The sequence below is a fragment of the Curcuma longa genome, chromosome 16, assembly GCF_044706935.1.
Source record: "Curcuma longa cultivar G26 ecotype Majalengka, Jawa Barat chromosome 16, ITB_CL_G26_1.1, whole genome shotgun sequence".
In the NCBI taxonomy this organism is placed as follows: Eukaryota; Viridiplantae; Streptophyta; class Magnoliopsida; order Zingiberales; family Zingiberaceae; genus Curcuma; species Curcuma longa.
Window position 1 is genome coordinate 2,722,915 of NC_133876.1, and position 16,265 is coordinate 2,739,179.

General features: G+C 36.4%; 2 long non-coding RNA genes across 4 annotated transcripts; both read right to left on the minus strand.

Annotated features, from left to right (window-relative positions):
- Positions 1-13,467: 13,467 nt before the first annotated feature.
- Positions 13,468-14,204, minus strand: LOC141846922 (uncharacterized). Its single transcript, XR_012603385.1, has 3 exons — positions 14,038-14,204; positions 13,748-13,825; positions 13,468-13,661 (listed from the first exon to the last, which is right to left on the minus strand). It is a non-coding gene; the product is annotated as an uncharacterized LOC141846922 (long non-coding RNA).
- A 72-nt stretch (positions 14,205-14,276) lies between these two features.
- On the minus strand, positions 14,277-15,434 carry LOC141846923 (uncharacterized). Of its 3 annotated transcripts, XR_012603387.1 has the most exons (5): positions 15,395-15,434; positions 15,121-15,272; positions 14,961-15,048; positions 14,816-14,868; positions 14,277-14,453 (listed from the first exon to the last, which is right to left on the minus strand). It is a non-coding gene; the product is annotated as an uncharacterized LOC141846923 (long non-coding RNA). The 3 variants fall into 3 exon arrangements; XR_012603388.1 differs by having other exon boundaries at positions 14,961-15,240; XR_012603386.1 differs by having other exon boundaries at positions 14,961-15,272.
- Positions 15,435-16,265: the final 831 nt, after the last annotated feature.

Consider the following 16,265-nt stretch of genomic DNA (forward strand, 5'->3'; position numbering starts at 1 on the left):
TTACACGTGTAGAGATGCTCACTAGTTGTGATCCAATCACAAATTCTCTCACGCTATGAATCGTATTGCGGACATTCAGTATTTGAGTTTAAGATCCAATCAAACACATATGGAATGTGCACTCAAATAGTGAATTGCTATTTATCCAATAAATAGTATAACCGTAAGGCGATTGCCTTAGGACACCTCTCAAATCTAACAGCTTTAGTGTTTTTATGAATCGGTTGTTGTTTTTCATTTTTATATTATCATCTAATTTTATGTGTTGCATCATATGATCTTCAATATTATTGATTTTGTCTTGTTGAGTACAACTAGTTCATGGATTTAGGGGGAGGTTTTAATTTTGGAGTTAGGACATATATTCAATCATAACCTCAAATCTACATTTTAGATACTTTTCTTAACGCTATAGGAATGCTATAGTGATGCCTACCTAAGTCTACCTTTCCAATCAAGAATATTGATACAAAGTCTTGGTGCCATTAAGAGTTTCAAAATTTTTGAAACTTTGTATCAAAATTCAGTTTTAATAGGCAAAATATTTTCAAATTATTTTTCTCATATTATATATGTTATGAGTAATGGCCATATGAAATTTTGTGATTTTTCAACAAAAATTGAATTACTTATGAATTTTTAAAATTCAGGTCTGAAAATCAACTTATCAGACATCAGTCGACTGATTTAGAGACCAGTCGACTGATGTGGCTGAAAACCACTATTTTGACCCAATTTTTGGCTATTTGCATCTCCTTTGACCTACTATTCTTTGATGCATGCTCTAGGAGCATTGTTATGGTCTATAGGATTGATCAAACCTATACTTTAGGTGCCACAAATCCATTGTTGGTGCATGTTATAAGGGGAGTAGGGTTTTAGGGGGAGTGTGTGCCAAAACGAATAAATTTATTATTATTAAAGCATGAGGCTCCTTATTGAGCATTTGCCCTACCTCCTATTTGTTTCTGCCTCCTTTGAATTTATGATCTTTTTGTTGTCTGACAAAAAAGGGGGAGAATGAGGTTGGTTTAAGTTAGAATCAACATGTTCTTATGCTTTTATTCATGCTTATACATGCTCATTGTCTTATGATTCATGCTTTATGATTATGCCTATTTTGCTGATATTATATCCTGTTGTATTAAAGACCTAACTTAAATAAGTTTTTGTCAAACATCAAAAAGGGGGAGATTGTTGGTGCAGTCTTGCCCCAAGAGAAATTGGATTTTAATGTTTGGCTAAAATAAGTTTAAGTTAGGCAATGTTGGTGATCTAACTTGTGTGAATTGAGTTCACAGGAAAGTCCAGGTTGGAAGACTTGGCAAATGGTGAAGTCCCGGAGGCGCGACCTCTTGGCAAAGGTGAAGTCCCGGAGGCGCGGCCTCTTGGCAAAGGGAGACTTAGCACGACGAAGCTGAGGGAAATGTCTCAAGCAAGTGCAAGGAAGGGCACGAGGCTTGTGGAAGACGTTTGAAGGCTTGCGTCAAGGCTAAGGGATGAAGAAGGAAGCTGAAAGGGGAGTTTCAGCTTGACCAGTCGACTGACACTGCCATCAGTCGACTGGTGACTTGATTCCAGAAGCACACAGCAAGATTGGTCGAGTGGTTTGCTTGGACCAGTCGACTGCCATCAGTCGACTGGTGATGGGGCAGTCGACTGATGGATGACCGTTGGGCTGACAGCTGGAGAATTAAATGCTAATTAATTAGTCGTTGAAGCCCATCAGTCGAGGCTCAGGGAGCAGTCGACTGATGTCGAGAATCTCATAAAAACTCAGTTTGATGATTGGAGATATAACTATTCATTCTCTTTCATTCTTGCACAAACTCCAATCACTGTAACTCTCATTCCTCTTCCTCTAGACTTCACTATACATCTTGTGAAAGGAAGAGATCGATCTGTAAAGGTTTCTCCGCCTTCAAAGAGTTCTTTGAGAAGGAGAAGTTCCATAGTGGAAGATCGTGTGATGTGTGTGTGGATCCTTGGATTAGTCACCTCGCAAGAGGTGGATACCAAGTAAATCGAACGGGTTAGCGTTGATCTTTTTATCTTGTTCTGTTTTGTGCTTCCGCTGACGTTTTTGCAGGAAAAGATGAAAAATCGCTATTCACCCCCTCTAGCGAACGCACCGGTCCCAACAAAATAGCTGCGATGGTGGAGAGGAAGGAGAAGCCGAGCTCAATCGCGTGGAGAGGAACGAAGAGGGGGGGGAATGGAGAGGGCGGGCAGAGAGGAACAGAGAGGGCGGTCGGAGAGGAACGGAGTGGCTGGGCGAAGAGGAGTGGAGAGGGCGTGGAGAGGAACGGAGAGGGTGGGATGGCGAGCGCGGTCGTGGGGGGGGACCCCGCGTAACAGAGGCGGGAGGGGAAAACCTAACGAGTGGGTTGGGAAAAATAAATTTTATCAATTAACCCTTTTTAACGACCTTTTTTTAACAGCATACATCCACGCACGCTGTTAATGATATTTTTTTAACCCCTTTTAACAGCGTATAATTTTTGTACGCTGGAAAAAATAATATTCATAGCGCACTGTTATTTATGCGCTGTTAATTGTAAACTATAATATATTATCTGCAATGCACTTATTAGGTGCGTTGTAAAAACTATTATTAACAACACACTATAATTGTGCATCGTTAATGACGTGCTGCGGAAAGTCAAATTTATTGTAGTGGATGTGTTACCCTAGAAACTCAAATTACTCGCAACCAAGCTAGGGTTCCTTTCGCCCTCTTCCTCTCTGGCAGCATCTAGCAGAGGATGATGCTCCTCTCTAGTAGCATCGAGCAGAGGACGGGCTCCTCTCCAATGGCCGACGGTCGACGAGCAATGCAATAGCAGCACAGCGGGCAGTAGCGCTCACACGGGAGGGAGAAGCGGCGCCGGTGGAAAAATCCCTCTCGCGAGCAAAGAAGATGAACATGGGTGCACGAGAGATGGGAGAGCGGCGAGCCTAGGGTTAGGTTTGCGATTTGGACAGCGCCCCCTTTATCCCATCTCCTCCCGCGATCTCCGTCGATGGAATCGCGCGAAGAAGGAAGAATCACGGGCGTGTAGGTTTGAGGAGCTACAGTGTTCAGCGTGGGCAGAGATGAACCGGTAATGCGTAGCTGAACCGGAAGAGAAATAGGAGAAGTGCTGAACTGGCTTAAAATTAGGGTTTACTATAGCAGTTGAACTGATTACTGTAGAAAACCAAGTCAGTTCTTGGTTTGCTTGGTTCACTAACCAAACAAACTCCAATTTGATCCAAACTAGTTTTGTTCAATTCATCTTCCCAAGATGAAGCTCTTCATTGCATCCATTTTGACGAAATATCTTCCATGATGAACCAAACCTCATTGGTTCAATTTTGGTTTAAAACTGAATCATTTTGTTCACTAACCAAACGACCTCTGATTTGAACGAAATCAGTTTCATTTATTTCATCTTCGCAAGACGAGTTTCATTCTCCCCCACTAACAAAATGTCTTGTATCTTACTTCTCTGGTTATGATACCTATGATCAATTGAGATCCTACTATCTATGCATGTTGATTTAGCATAGTAGATGTTGGTTATTGTTGCTTGATCATCACATCATGCATGGTGACAATTATAACTCCCAATGTTGTGGGGCAATCATCATCGATAGTTGGCCTGTAGTGGCATGTTATAGAATAGGTGGTTAAGAATTCCCTATTACCATCGCTGGGATGGGGCTATACGGCTTGTACGCAGTCGAGTCAATGGCTTGACCTCGTCACTGCAGAAGGGTGCTACTCGGAGAGTATGGGAGTGATACTCAAGGACGAGTATTGGAGGATAGACATTGACCATAGGATGTACGTAGCTATACATGGCTACCTACTATTTGGCCACCAGACTACTTTATTATAGGGCTGAATTTATGGTAGTTGGATGTCAGACACCCCCAACGTCATATATATGTGAGTACTAGGATGAGTGTGGCAGTTGCATTATGCATATGCTTGCATTGTGTGCTTGATATATATGTATTGGACCGTATATATATTGCATTGGAATGTGAGTTGTATACTTGATTGTTCCTTGATTGATGCATCCGTATGACATTATTATTCATATAGATTATTGAATTTGTGAGATACATTATAGACTATATGCTACTAGCAGGATTTTTACTGATATTACTTTATTGGTAGTTCACTGTTAGTACTGATCACTGGTTGATTATTGATGTTTCTTTGTATACCCTTTGCTCTAGAATATATACTTTGAGCATGCACTATCTATCTGATTATCCACTGAATATTTTGTACTCACCACCCAGCCCCTGGGGTTTTTCTATCTCCCCAGGTAGTAGATAGGAGATTTCAGCTAATACCAGAGGAGATCTGTTAGTTATGTCATCTCACAGCAGGAGAAGTATTTTGGTTATTTTATCTCGTGTGGTTTTGGGTTTACATTTCTGTATCAGTGAACTTGTTTTGAATTCTAGTTGTGGAGCTTTGTTCGTATCTGTGATTTTAGATTTATATTCATATATGTTGATTTCATTGTTATAATTCCGCTAGCACAGTTTTTCCTATTATTGTAGACTTGTAGAGTTTGTCGTTTGTTTTATTGTAATGCATATTAGTATGCTTTGAGGTTTTTCGTATAATCGTTGTCAATTTGTCATTGTGGTGATACATCATTGGTATGTTAGTTTACATGCATGTGTTGGATTAGTTTGTGGCCATATGAACCTTTATTCAACAGTTTAGTAGTTTAAATATATGTATTGTATTATTGAGTGGTCGTGTGGGCCTTATGTTAAATTGTATTTAGGAAAGTTAAATTGTTACAGGGGAGATGTTGCCGAAATTTTTCGGATGGTCATCTCCTGGGACATGACATTTAAGATTTAAATTTAAATTTTTAATAGTTAGATTTTTAATTTTAGCACTTATTTTGGTGGGTTTTGACTTTATTTCATTATTAACATTATCTTAATTATTTAATTTTGAGTTTTTAATTAAATTTAAATTATTAATTTTTTTCATGATAATTATTAATTTTATCTGAATTATTATTAATTTTTAAATTTATTAAATTAATTAAATTTGAATTTATCAATTGTGAATTATCTTGGTTGAATATATTAAAGAATTGGTCCTATTTTTTATTTATTTGAATTAAATCTAGATTATTTAAATTTAAATTATTAATGATTGAATTTATAAAATTATTTAAATTTTTATTAGTCAAGTTTGAATTGATCAAATTATTTAAATTAAAATTATCTAATTTTGAATTATCTAAAAATTTTAAATTAATTAAATTTGAGTTTTTTAAATTAATTAAATTTGAAATTTTTAAATTGATTATTTCTATATTTAAATTTTTTAAATTTAATAAATTTAAATTATCTAAATTGTTAGATTTTGAATTAGTGAATTTAATATTTTTTAAGCTATCTAAATATGTAGAAAAAATAATTTATCTAAATTTTTGTAAATAAACAAACTTACTGGAATGGCATCTCCTAATTTCGATTTTGCCTTCGTCATCTTCCTCTTCGGGCACTGATTTTTATAGTGCCCATGGTTCTGACACTTAAAGCACGTGATATATTCTTTGTTCTTCCGGGCTCCTAACATCGGTTGCTTCTTTACCGCCAGTGATGTCATCCGAGTCTTACAAGTAGGGCACTAGTTTTTTTAGTATCCTCTCTCCCTGCAATTAAAATAAATAATATTAAAATTAAAATTAACTTTGACATTTTTACCTTTCTCCCCCTCCATTTTTGTCATCTTGCTCCCATGAAAGTTAGTCATATTGAGAGCAGACCTGCTTTGATACCAATTATAGGATCGATATGAGCGCTAAAGGAGCATGAATAGATCTCACTGCTTTTGTTCGTGCGTTCTTTCTACCTCATATACTTGTAGCAGAATTAGTAAATATGATAAGAGACTTGAATATTTACTTGGTTCCTAACCCCTCAGGGTTAGTATGTCTAAGGCCTATGCACGGGAAGGTGTCCGCCCACTAATGGTCTCCTTTCTAGACCTTTGTCTAAAAGTGGAGAAATATATCTTACAGTCCAAAATATAATAAGCAAAAGTACAGAAAGTAAGACTTAAAATAAAATCACCCGTATAGCTGATCCGGAAGTCCTTGAGCATAACGCACCCTTCCTAGAGCTTCCTTTGTCATACCATTTTGAAGATGTTCGCCTTCAGTAGCATCGTAGGATGAAAGTTTGGAGAATCAGGGTTACTCCTTGTGGTGCACATTGAAGCCCTTATATAGACTCTTTCGGACGCTTGGATTCTTATCCGGGCACCCAGATCCGATCTTTTCAATCTTTATCAGGGTTGATTATTCTTGATCTAAGCGCCTCGACCGTCTGAGCGCCTGGAGTAACATCTGGGTGCTCAGATCCAATCAACTTGGGTTTAATCTGAGTTGACTTCGGATTTGATTTGGTTGCTTCTATGTGCTTCTCTTATGCTTCCTTCGTTTTGCTTCTAGCTCTTGGTTCCTACAAGATAAGCATACAAACATACAAGCAATCTAAGTCTATCTGTAGTCTGTCTGATCTACTAGGCTTACCTAAGTCTTACTCTATAGGTCTTGTTAGAATCGATGAAATCAAAATATCTCCACAATGGCATGATAGATATTGTCTACTTTGGGCCTAAGCCCTCATGGTTTTATTTTTGGGCTCAACCCAAAAAACCTCATACCAATGGAGATATCTTTCATCCTTTTAAATCCATGATCTTTTTCATGTGTTTTAGATGTGGGACTATGTTTACACCCTTGCAACCCAACAATCCTCCCCTCAAATAAAGGACCACAGACCCCCCTCAAACGGAAAGCCTGCTTCCATTTGATGTCTGAATCCCCAACCCACCAAGACTTTCTGTCCCTCGGTCCACCCGACCTACTAGGACTTCCTGCCCCTTGGTTCACCAGACCTACTAGGACTTCCTGCCTAGCCACAACTAGGACTTTCTACTTGGTGTCTGGTTCTCTTGATTCAGACACAGAGCACCCACTTCCTTTGTTTAAGGTTCAACCCACATAGTTAGATCTGGATCATAGCTCTTTCGGCGGTTAGTCCGGTGAAGAGCAGTCTTGCTCTGATACCACTTGTTAGAATTGATGGAATTAAAATATCTCCACAATGGCATGATATTGTCCACTTTGGGCCTAAACCTTCATGGTTTTATTATTGGGCTCAACCCAAAAGGAATCATACCAATGGAGATATCTTTCACCCTTTTAAACCCATGATCTTTTTCATGTGTTTTAGATGTGGGACTATGTTTGCACCCTTGCAACCCAACAGGTCTAACCTACTAAGCTCATTCATGCCTAACTTCCAGTTAGGACTAGTCACTTCCATAGGTAGACTTCCCACTTATTAAACATCCGATCACCTTTAACGTGTTTAGACTTTTCCTTGTCTAACCTCCAGTTAGGACTAGTCACTTCCATAGGTAGACTTCCCACCTACCAAACATCTAGTCACCCTTGACCTGCTTAGACTTTTCCTTGCCTAACCTTCAGTTAGGACTTCCTTGCCTAGCTTCACTCACTAGGACTTCTTTGCCCAACCTCCAACCAGGACTTCTAGCCCAACTTCACACACCAGGTCTTCCTTGCCTAGCCTCCAACTAGGACTTTCTCTACCTAGCCTCCATCTAGGACTTTCCTTGTCTAGCCTCAACTAGGACTTCTCCTTGCTCGATCTAACCGACTAGGACTTCTTGTTAGTCTTCTGATCAAACTGACCTTATTAGACTTCACTCGTATCCAAACATCATATCCTGTTTGAATCAACCCTTGGTCAGACTAACCAGACCTAGGTGTATTGTCAAACATTGAAACTCTAGGGACAGACTGGTGCTCCTTGCACCAACACATAGTACTCGGGTGGGGTGAGATGATAGTATGTCAAGGAAGCTTGGTCTAGGTAGTCTAGTGGGGTAAGGAGTACCTTGCTTGGTTTACTTAGCTAAGTGGAACTAACTGAAGCTACCTCTGTAAGATACGAGAAATTTTATTAGTGGTGGAGAATGAACTCGTCTTACGAAGATGAAATGAACGAAACTGATTTTATTCAAATTAGAGGTCGTTGGGTTAGTGAACCAAATGATTTGATTTTGAACCAAAATTGAACCAACTTGGTTTGGTTCATGATGTAAGAGATTTTGTCAGAACAAATGCAATGAGAAGCTTCATCTTGTGAAGACGAATCGAACAAAATTGATTTGGTTCGAATCGGAGTTCGTTTGGTTAGTGAACCAAGCGAACCAAAAACAAACCCAGTTTGCTACAGTGCTGGTTCACTACAGTATTTAGGGTTAAGTAGCTGGTTCAGCCTAGCCACCGCGTGATCTAAATTTTCCCAAACCCTAACCCCGGTTTAAATGTACTGTAGCTCCTCATTATAAAAGGAATTGCAAGTTAGTCCTACGAACGTCGCCGATGCCCGTTCCTCCTTCCCCGTGGTGTGACGCTGCTCTTCGTTGCTCGTCGTCCATTGGACGTCGTTGTAACACCCTAGTCGTGTGAAGAGGACTCGCGACACTGTCTCCTTCTTTCCTGCGCCGCGTCGCCGTCTCTGCACTCAGGATCTCGTCATCATCACACTCGGGAGGTCACCGTTCACAGCCTTGGGAGGTCGTCGTTCTTCGCCCAGCTAACCCGCCGCCTCCTTTGCCGGTGAACAAACGAATTGAGGTGAGATCCTATGTCTTGCTATTCAGATTTGTGGGAATTATCGATTGATGTTGGGTTGGTTGGATCTGTCGAATGAGCCAGGTTCTATTCGGTTGGATTGTTTGTGATTATTGGATTTGATCAATTTATGTTGGGATTTTGTTGTTCTGTTAGGGTTTCGACAATGAGAAGAACCGAAGTCTGTCGTGATTTAGGGCAGATCTGAGGTAAGACTCTGAGCCTGGTTAGATTTCTGTTGTTGTGATAGAACAGTAGATTGATTCGTTAGGATTGTTTGCTGTTGGGTTATTCATGGTTCTTTGAATCAGTGGAGGTTTGATCTGTTGTGGGTGTGGTTTTGCTAGGGTTTTATTTTAGTGTTAAAGGATTTGTTTAGCTTGGTAAACCACCATTGTCAGTCTAATATGAATAAGCAGGGGCATGAGCATCATTCCTGCATGATGCCACAAGTTGTTGATGCCTTGCACTGAGTCCTCTTATAAATGCTTTGTTTGATTAAATTCTTACGTAATGTTGTTCATCAAGGCAATGTTGCCTTTGCCCATTATAATTTTCCTTTTGGACGAAGCTGTTGTGGATTATGGAGCTATTGTGGATTATATTAGAGTTTGTTTACTGTTGTGAATTAGTAGAACAAGTAGATTAATTATGTTGATTAGGGTTTGATTAAATTCTATTCTGTTGAGGTGTTATGGAATCTATTAGATCTTGGTTGTTGTTGGTTTTGGTTGGATCTGTGGATGAACCTGATTTGGTTTGATCCAGTTAAGGTTAACCCTAGATTCGATTAGGGTTTGACTTGTTGTAGAATTTAAAATACAATTGTATTTAGTGGTGTTGTATGTTATAATTTGCAGGACCTTGATTGGTGGATCCTGCTACGTATGAGGATCTTATTTTTTAGGGGTTCTTGTATTGATATTCATTATACCAGGTGGGTACTCCTGTGCTTGGTCAACACAGGTCTTATTCGTAGTACATGATTATTTTTTGTTGTTAATTATCCTATTATCCTTATTTCATTCATTGCTTGATACCTTGTTGATTGATCTTGATATGATCTTATGATTGCTTCCACACAGTCGCATTTTATTATTGATCTGTGAGTGATGACTTATTTTAGTTGATGTTGATTATGCCTGAGTAGATGTAGGCATCACTTGTTGTATTGAGCATCATGACATATACATGATTGTTGTTGTTGTTGTTGGCACTCACTTGACACTGTATGATAGTGGTACAAGAGTGAGGGCAATTGTTGCACTAAGTTGGGTGCAACCAAGACTAACTAGATAGCTCTCCATGTGATATCCTGCCCGCTCCCCACTTGATTAGTAGTGGTTTGTTGTTGGAGCATGTGCAGTTGTCCTATCGTGCGCCCTAGTTCACTGCACTGGGTGGGTGTCTGGGGGTGGCGAGTGCAGACAGTGACCATGCATAACACATGTGCATGCATTTGTTGGTAGTTATTTTCTGCATTGATGGTTGTTGCACTTGTTGTTATATGATTGTGGTTGTTGCACTTGTTGTTACATATGATAGTGGTTGTTGCACTTGTTGTTATATGATTGTTGTATTGTGTGATATGACATGCATTATTCTCGTATTGCATGATACCTATTAGTTGTACGTTGTATATTGACCTTGTTCATTATGTACCGTATGATATCCTATTGTTTCCTTATATATATATGTATATATATGTTGTGCATTTCCATTCTAGTATCCACTGAGTATTGTATACTCACCACCCAGACCTTGGGGTTTTCCTTTCTTTCTCCCCAGTAGCAGATAAGGACATTGTTTGAAGCTTGGAGGTTTGCCAGACTGCCCCTATCTCACAGCAGGAGTATTCTGTTGATTTATGTCGTGTGTTTTGTTGGACTGTATTGGATTGTTGGTTTTGGATTTATGTGAGTATCTGTAGTTTGCACTTATGTTCGAGTTGTATGAATTTGGATCTCGTGAAGATTCCATTGCGTTGTTTCTGGTTTTGTAGACTTGTACAGGTTGACATTGTTTTGTTGTGATGCTTGTTCGATTTATAAGTGTTGTTAAGTGTATATGCATGTGTTTGGATTTGGTGAGTGGTCGTGTGGGCCACATTTCATATAGTTAGTTGTTAAAATTCATGTATTGTATTGTTGATCGGCCATGTGGGCCTTATGTATCAGGGAAAGTTGAATTGTCACAGAGGAGATGCTGTCAAATTTTTTCGGACGGCCATCTCCCTAGGACGTGACAACCTCACCACATCCTAAACTAGTTAGACCAGAGTTTCTTAAGAAGTTAGTTAAGTACATGATTTCTTAAAAAGGCTTTATCTAAGGAAGTGGTTGTTATTCTGTTAACTAAAAAGACCCCTGCCTCCCCACGACCTGAAAATCAATTTTTGAAATGTGGATTTAACTAACTGACAGTTAAACCTAAATCTAATACAAGGTCAAACATTTATTAAAACTTAACTTAAATCAATAAAGATAAAATTGATAAATGATCTCACAAAACTCATAAGGCAATCTTTGTATGTCATTTACTGAGACACTTAGAATGGGTGAAATGATAAGAACTATTAAATTATAAATTTTTGAGAAAATATTTTCAAAAACTATTAAACTATTTTCTAAAATTATTTTTAAAAATTTGATAATTACTTAAAATTCATGCTTGTTGGGTGTAATTATATTATAGAGTTTTCAAAATCTATATATTTGAAAATTGGTTGACCACCATAGACACAAAATCTTTAGGTCAATAATATGTCTACAACCCTAAGACATATAGGCAAAAATTTCTTCTAGTTAACAAGGATGTCCTAAGGGAGTGTCTAATTAAGGGGAGGTACTTTTTGAAAGATCTTACTTTTAAAAGACCTCTTAAAATTCAATTTCAAAAAATCCTTTTGAAAAACTTTTTGAAAACTCATGATTTAAAAATTATTCTTTTGACTTGGAACAACCCTAAGACACATAGAGAGATTGTCTTGTGGTCAACAAGGAACCCTAAGGAAGTGTCAGATTTAGGGGAAAGTCCAAATTGAAAGTTCAATTAAAAATCATGTTTTGAAAAACCTTTTAAAAAGTTATAAGTTAATTGTTCTTTTAACTTAGATCAACCTTTGAGACACATAGCGAGTTTGTCTTATGGCTAACAAGGAGCCCTAAGGAAATGTCAGATTAAAAAGAAGGTCCAAAATCAAAAGAGCAAACTATTTCAAAAAATTACTTTTTATAAATATTTGAAAAACTTTTTGAAAAAATCTTTAAAAATCTATTTCAAAATATCATTCAAAATTATTTTAAAATTATTTTTTTAATTTAGGTCAAATCCTAAGATACATATGGAGGTTACTTTATGGTTAACAAAGAGTGCTAAGGATGTGTTAACTTAAAGGGGAGATCTTGATTGACAGGATAATAAATAGTTTTTTAAAAAATATCTATTTTGAAAATCTTTTAAAAAATATTTTTAAAACTTCTTTTGGAAATCTTTAGAAAAATATTTTTAAACATTATTTTAAAAATCATTGAGAAACTCAATCTAAAATACACTTTCAAAACTCTTTTGAAAATTCTTTAAAAACTAATTTGAAAATCCTTTAATACTTTTGAAAAATTAGATTAAAAATTATTTGGAAATCTACTATGGTCTTTTAAGAAATGTCTAGACTAAGTTGTGATTATAGAAAATACCTTAAATGATTGGTGCAATAACTTTTTAGATGTATAAAATAGGGCAGAAGAAAACTTAAGTTAAAAATCTAGAATTCTACCAGATTGATAAAATCCTGACCTCATTTAACTTAAAGAAATTGTCAAACATAAAAGAGGAGATTTGGTGCAGGGAGCACCAGTCTACCTCTAGGGTTTTGATGTTTGACAATATACCTAGGTCTGATCAGTTTGACCAAGGGTTAATCCAAATATGACCTAATGTTTGGATATAAGTGAAATCTAGTCAGCTTAAAGTTGACCAGAAGACTAGCAAAGAGTGCTAGTTGGAGGCAAGAAGTCCTAGTCAGTTGTACTAGGCAAGAAATCCTAGTCAGTTAGATTAAGTAAAAAGTCCTAGTTGGAGGCTAGGCAGAAGAAGTCCTAGCTGAAGGCTAGGTAGGAGAAGTCCTAGTTGAAGGCTCGGCAAGACTAGTCTTAACTGGAGATTAGGCAAGAAAAAATCCAAGAAGGTCAAGGGTGACCGGATATTTGACAAGTAGGAAGTCTACTAAGTGACTAGTTTGTTGTGCAGTTAACGGTCTAACACAAGTTTTGATGAATGATAAATAGGTTAAAGTTATGTTTGTTATGGGTTTAACCTTCTTACTACAAGAAAAATGCCATATACCCACGGTAAAAAATCGTAGGTAAAAGCATGAAAACCGTGGGTATAGATCTCAAAAACCTATACCCACGGACGTTTATGTCCGTCATATTTAATATACCTTTACCTACGGTTTTTTTGCCGTGGGTGTAACATATAGTGACGGTATTCATTACCGTCAGAAAATACTTTGAATTATACCTACGGATTTTATTACGTCACTATAAGTTTTAGTGACAGAACTAAAAATCGTCACACATAATGATTAGATAATTACCCACAACCTTTTTTCCGTGGGTATAGCTATAATTAAATTTTATGTAATTAAATTTTTCTGTAGGTATAAATTATAATCACAATTTTATTACAAAAAATTAAAACTTAAAATTCAATTTATATAATTAAATTTACATAAGAATAACAATCATCTTTAAAAAGACTCTAATTATATTAAAAGTAAATCATGTCCTGAAGTAATATGTATCAATATTACAAACGGAATCATAAAAATCTAAAAAAATACATGTTATGCTCCCATAAAGTACATATAAATGGTGCATACAAAATACAATTCCAAAACATGATAGACATGAATCACCAACAATCCACAAAATGAGCACCTTCGCTTCTAGTTATCACCTGCAAATTAAATTATAATGAAGCATTAATATAAGTGAATGTATTTAACAAAATTAACATCAATGAAAGTTAATCAAATTAAGTACCTATTATATTCATGATCTTCATGAACTTTGAGATCCTGAATTGCTTTGATCATTTGGCTTACTTGAAGCATACAGAACCTATAAAAAAGTATGCAAATTTTGAACTAAGATAACAATTTAAAAAATATACAAATTTTGAACTAAGATAACAATTTTAAAAAGTATGCAAATTAGTGTAACAGTAACTGAATAATTCTGAAAATTAGAAATATAATTGAAATTTATATTGAAGCAGATAATTTTATATTGCATGAGAATAAGCTTTTCAAACAAATTATAAATGAAATTACCTATTCAGCTGTAAGTTGTAAGATGTTTTGCACATCTTCTTAAATATATTTGGTATGTTCTCATCATCAAAGGGAAGGGTCCTACAAAGAAGAGCATAAAGATGACATCGCAACTCCACACATCTACCTCAGCCCTGCATAAAGTTTTCCAGAAATGACTTGCAATGAACAACTTGATATCACAATGAAATCATCTTAAAACAAAACATCAAAAAGGTGGAATATATAAATACCTCAAGAGCAGCATAATTTGGACTTCCACAGCTAGTCTAAAGAAAATGGCCATCACGCATGACATTACTTAAGCCAAAATCAGCAATTTTAACATTACACTTTGAATCCAATAATAAATTCTCTGGTTTCAAGTCCCCATGAACAATCATGTTTCTATGGCAATATTCAACACCAGATATGATCTATTTGCCAAAACCATAGATATTTGGCCAAACATGAAGAAAAAAAATCAGTAATTATTCAATTTTTGGAGAATAGACAGATCATGCAATAATTAGTTGTTACATTTGTTGGAATATATTTAAAGCAGACATCAATAATAGTAAAATGAATCCGCAAAGTCAGAGACAATGAACAAAAAATTAAACAAAGGGTAAATTTTTGGGATGGTTGCAATAATTAGTTGTTACATTTGTTTGGATAAGAAATATTGGATTTTTGAGATAAATATTGACCAAACTTTAAAAAATATAAATAATCAACATTAGATAGAAAATTTCATGAAGATGTACATATCAGGAAAAAGAAAGATTTTTTCAAGTACCTGTTGGAAGATGTAACATTGAGTAATTTTTGCTACCAAAGTATCTACCATTCCTGCTCAAGATGTAACAAGTTGCAAATTTATGCCACCCAACTTAAAATAGTAAATATGAGTCTTCTATTTCGTGTTTATGTCTACAAAGTACCTGGAATCTTGTTAATTAGCATGCGTGCTTTCTCAGCACGCTTAAGCGTTAGGTGTGCTCCCCTTCCAACATTGTATCTATTCTCATCCTACAGTATATCACACAGATACAGATATCACAATATATAGGACTAAGCTACCATTTGAATAATATTTCAGACCCTATTATACTCCTCTAGCCACGGTTCCTCCTCGCATGCTGCTAACCATTTTTGTACCCTTTCAAGAATATCTTCCCTGCTAAAGGCTTCCTCTTTAACTGCTGCTATTTGCCCCTCTATCTGATTCAAAACTAAGCAAGCATCAATAGCTCCTACAAAAAATCAAAAGTGAAGTTAAAACCAAGTAAGGCTTGGCTGATCCCAAATCAAAATTTCAAATTTGAGGAATCGAGGGTTAGATCGATCGCAAGATGAATGGATCGATCGTGCTCACCTGGGCGACGAGCGCCTCCTTATCGCGGCTGAGCGCGTCGTAGCCAGCGCGAAGGGCGGCGTAGTCCCGCTCCAGCTGCTTGGTCTTCAACCGCGCGCGGTAGATCTAAAACCACACCGCCACCTGCCGCGGCTGGAGGCCGATCTCCTGGCCAGACTCAACTTCCGCTCCGACTCCAGCTTATTCTCCACCTCGAAGGTCTTCTCCAGCGCCCGCACCTGCTCCACGCTCAACCGACGCTTCTTCTCCCCCAGCCCTACCTGCGCCGCAGTCGCCGTTGTCTCCACAGCCTCGGTGAGAACCCGAAAAACATAGCGACTCAGAACGGGTTAGGTTTTATTTAGGATTTTAATGAATTTAAATAATATAAATTTATAATAATTTAATAAATTCCTTTTAAAATTTTATATTTTATAAATGGATTATTTTTTATTTACAAATATTTTAAATAGATTTATACATAAATATAATTTTATATTTACTAATCCGTATTTAATCTTATTTATAAAAATTTATTTATAAACTTTGATTCTAAATTATTTTAAATTTTAATATATATATTATTATTTTTAAATAATATATATTATTTTTAAATCTAAAAATAAATTTTATTTTGATACTTTAATATTTAAAATAATTTATTTTGATAAATGTCATTAAAAAGTATTTATAATAATAATGAAATTTATAGTGACGGTAAATTATAAATATAGGTATAAAAATTTATAGTGACAGTTGACAACCCTAGATTGGTATGTTTATGTCACGAATAGGGTTGTAAATTGATTTAATTTGTAAATTTATCGAAAACCCACGAGAAATACAAACAAATGTAGTTTAGGGGTCTCGAGTCGTATTTTTACAAGGACTA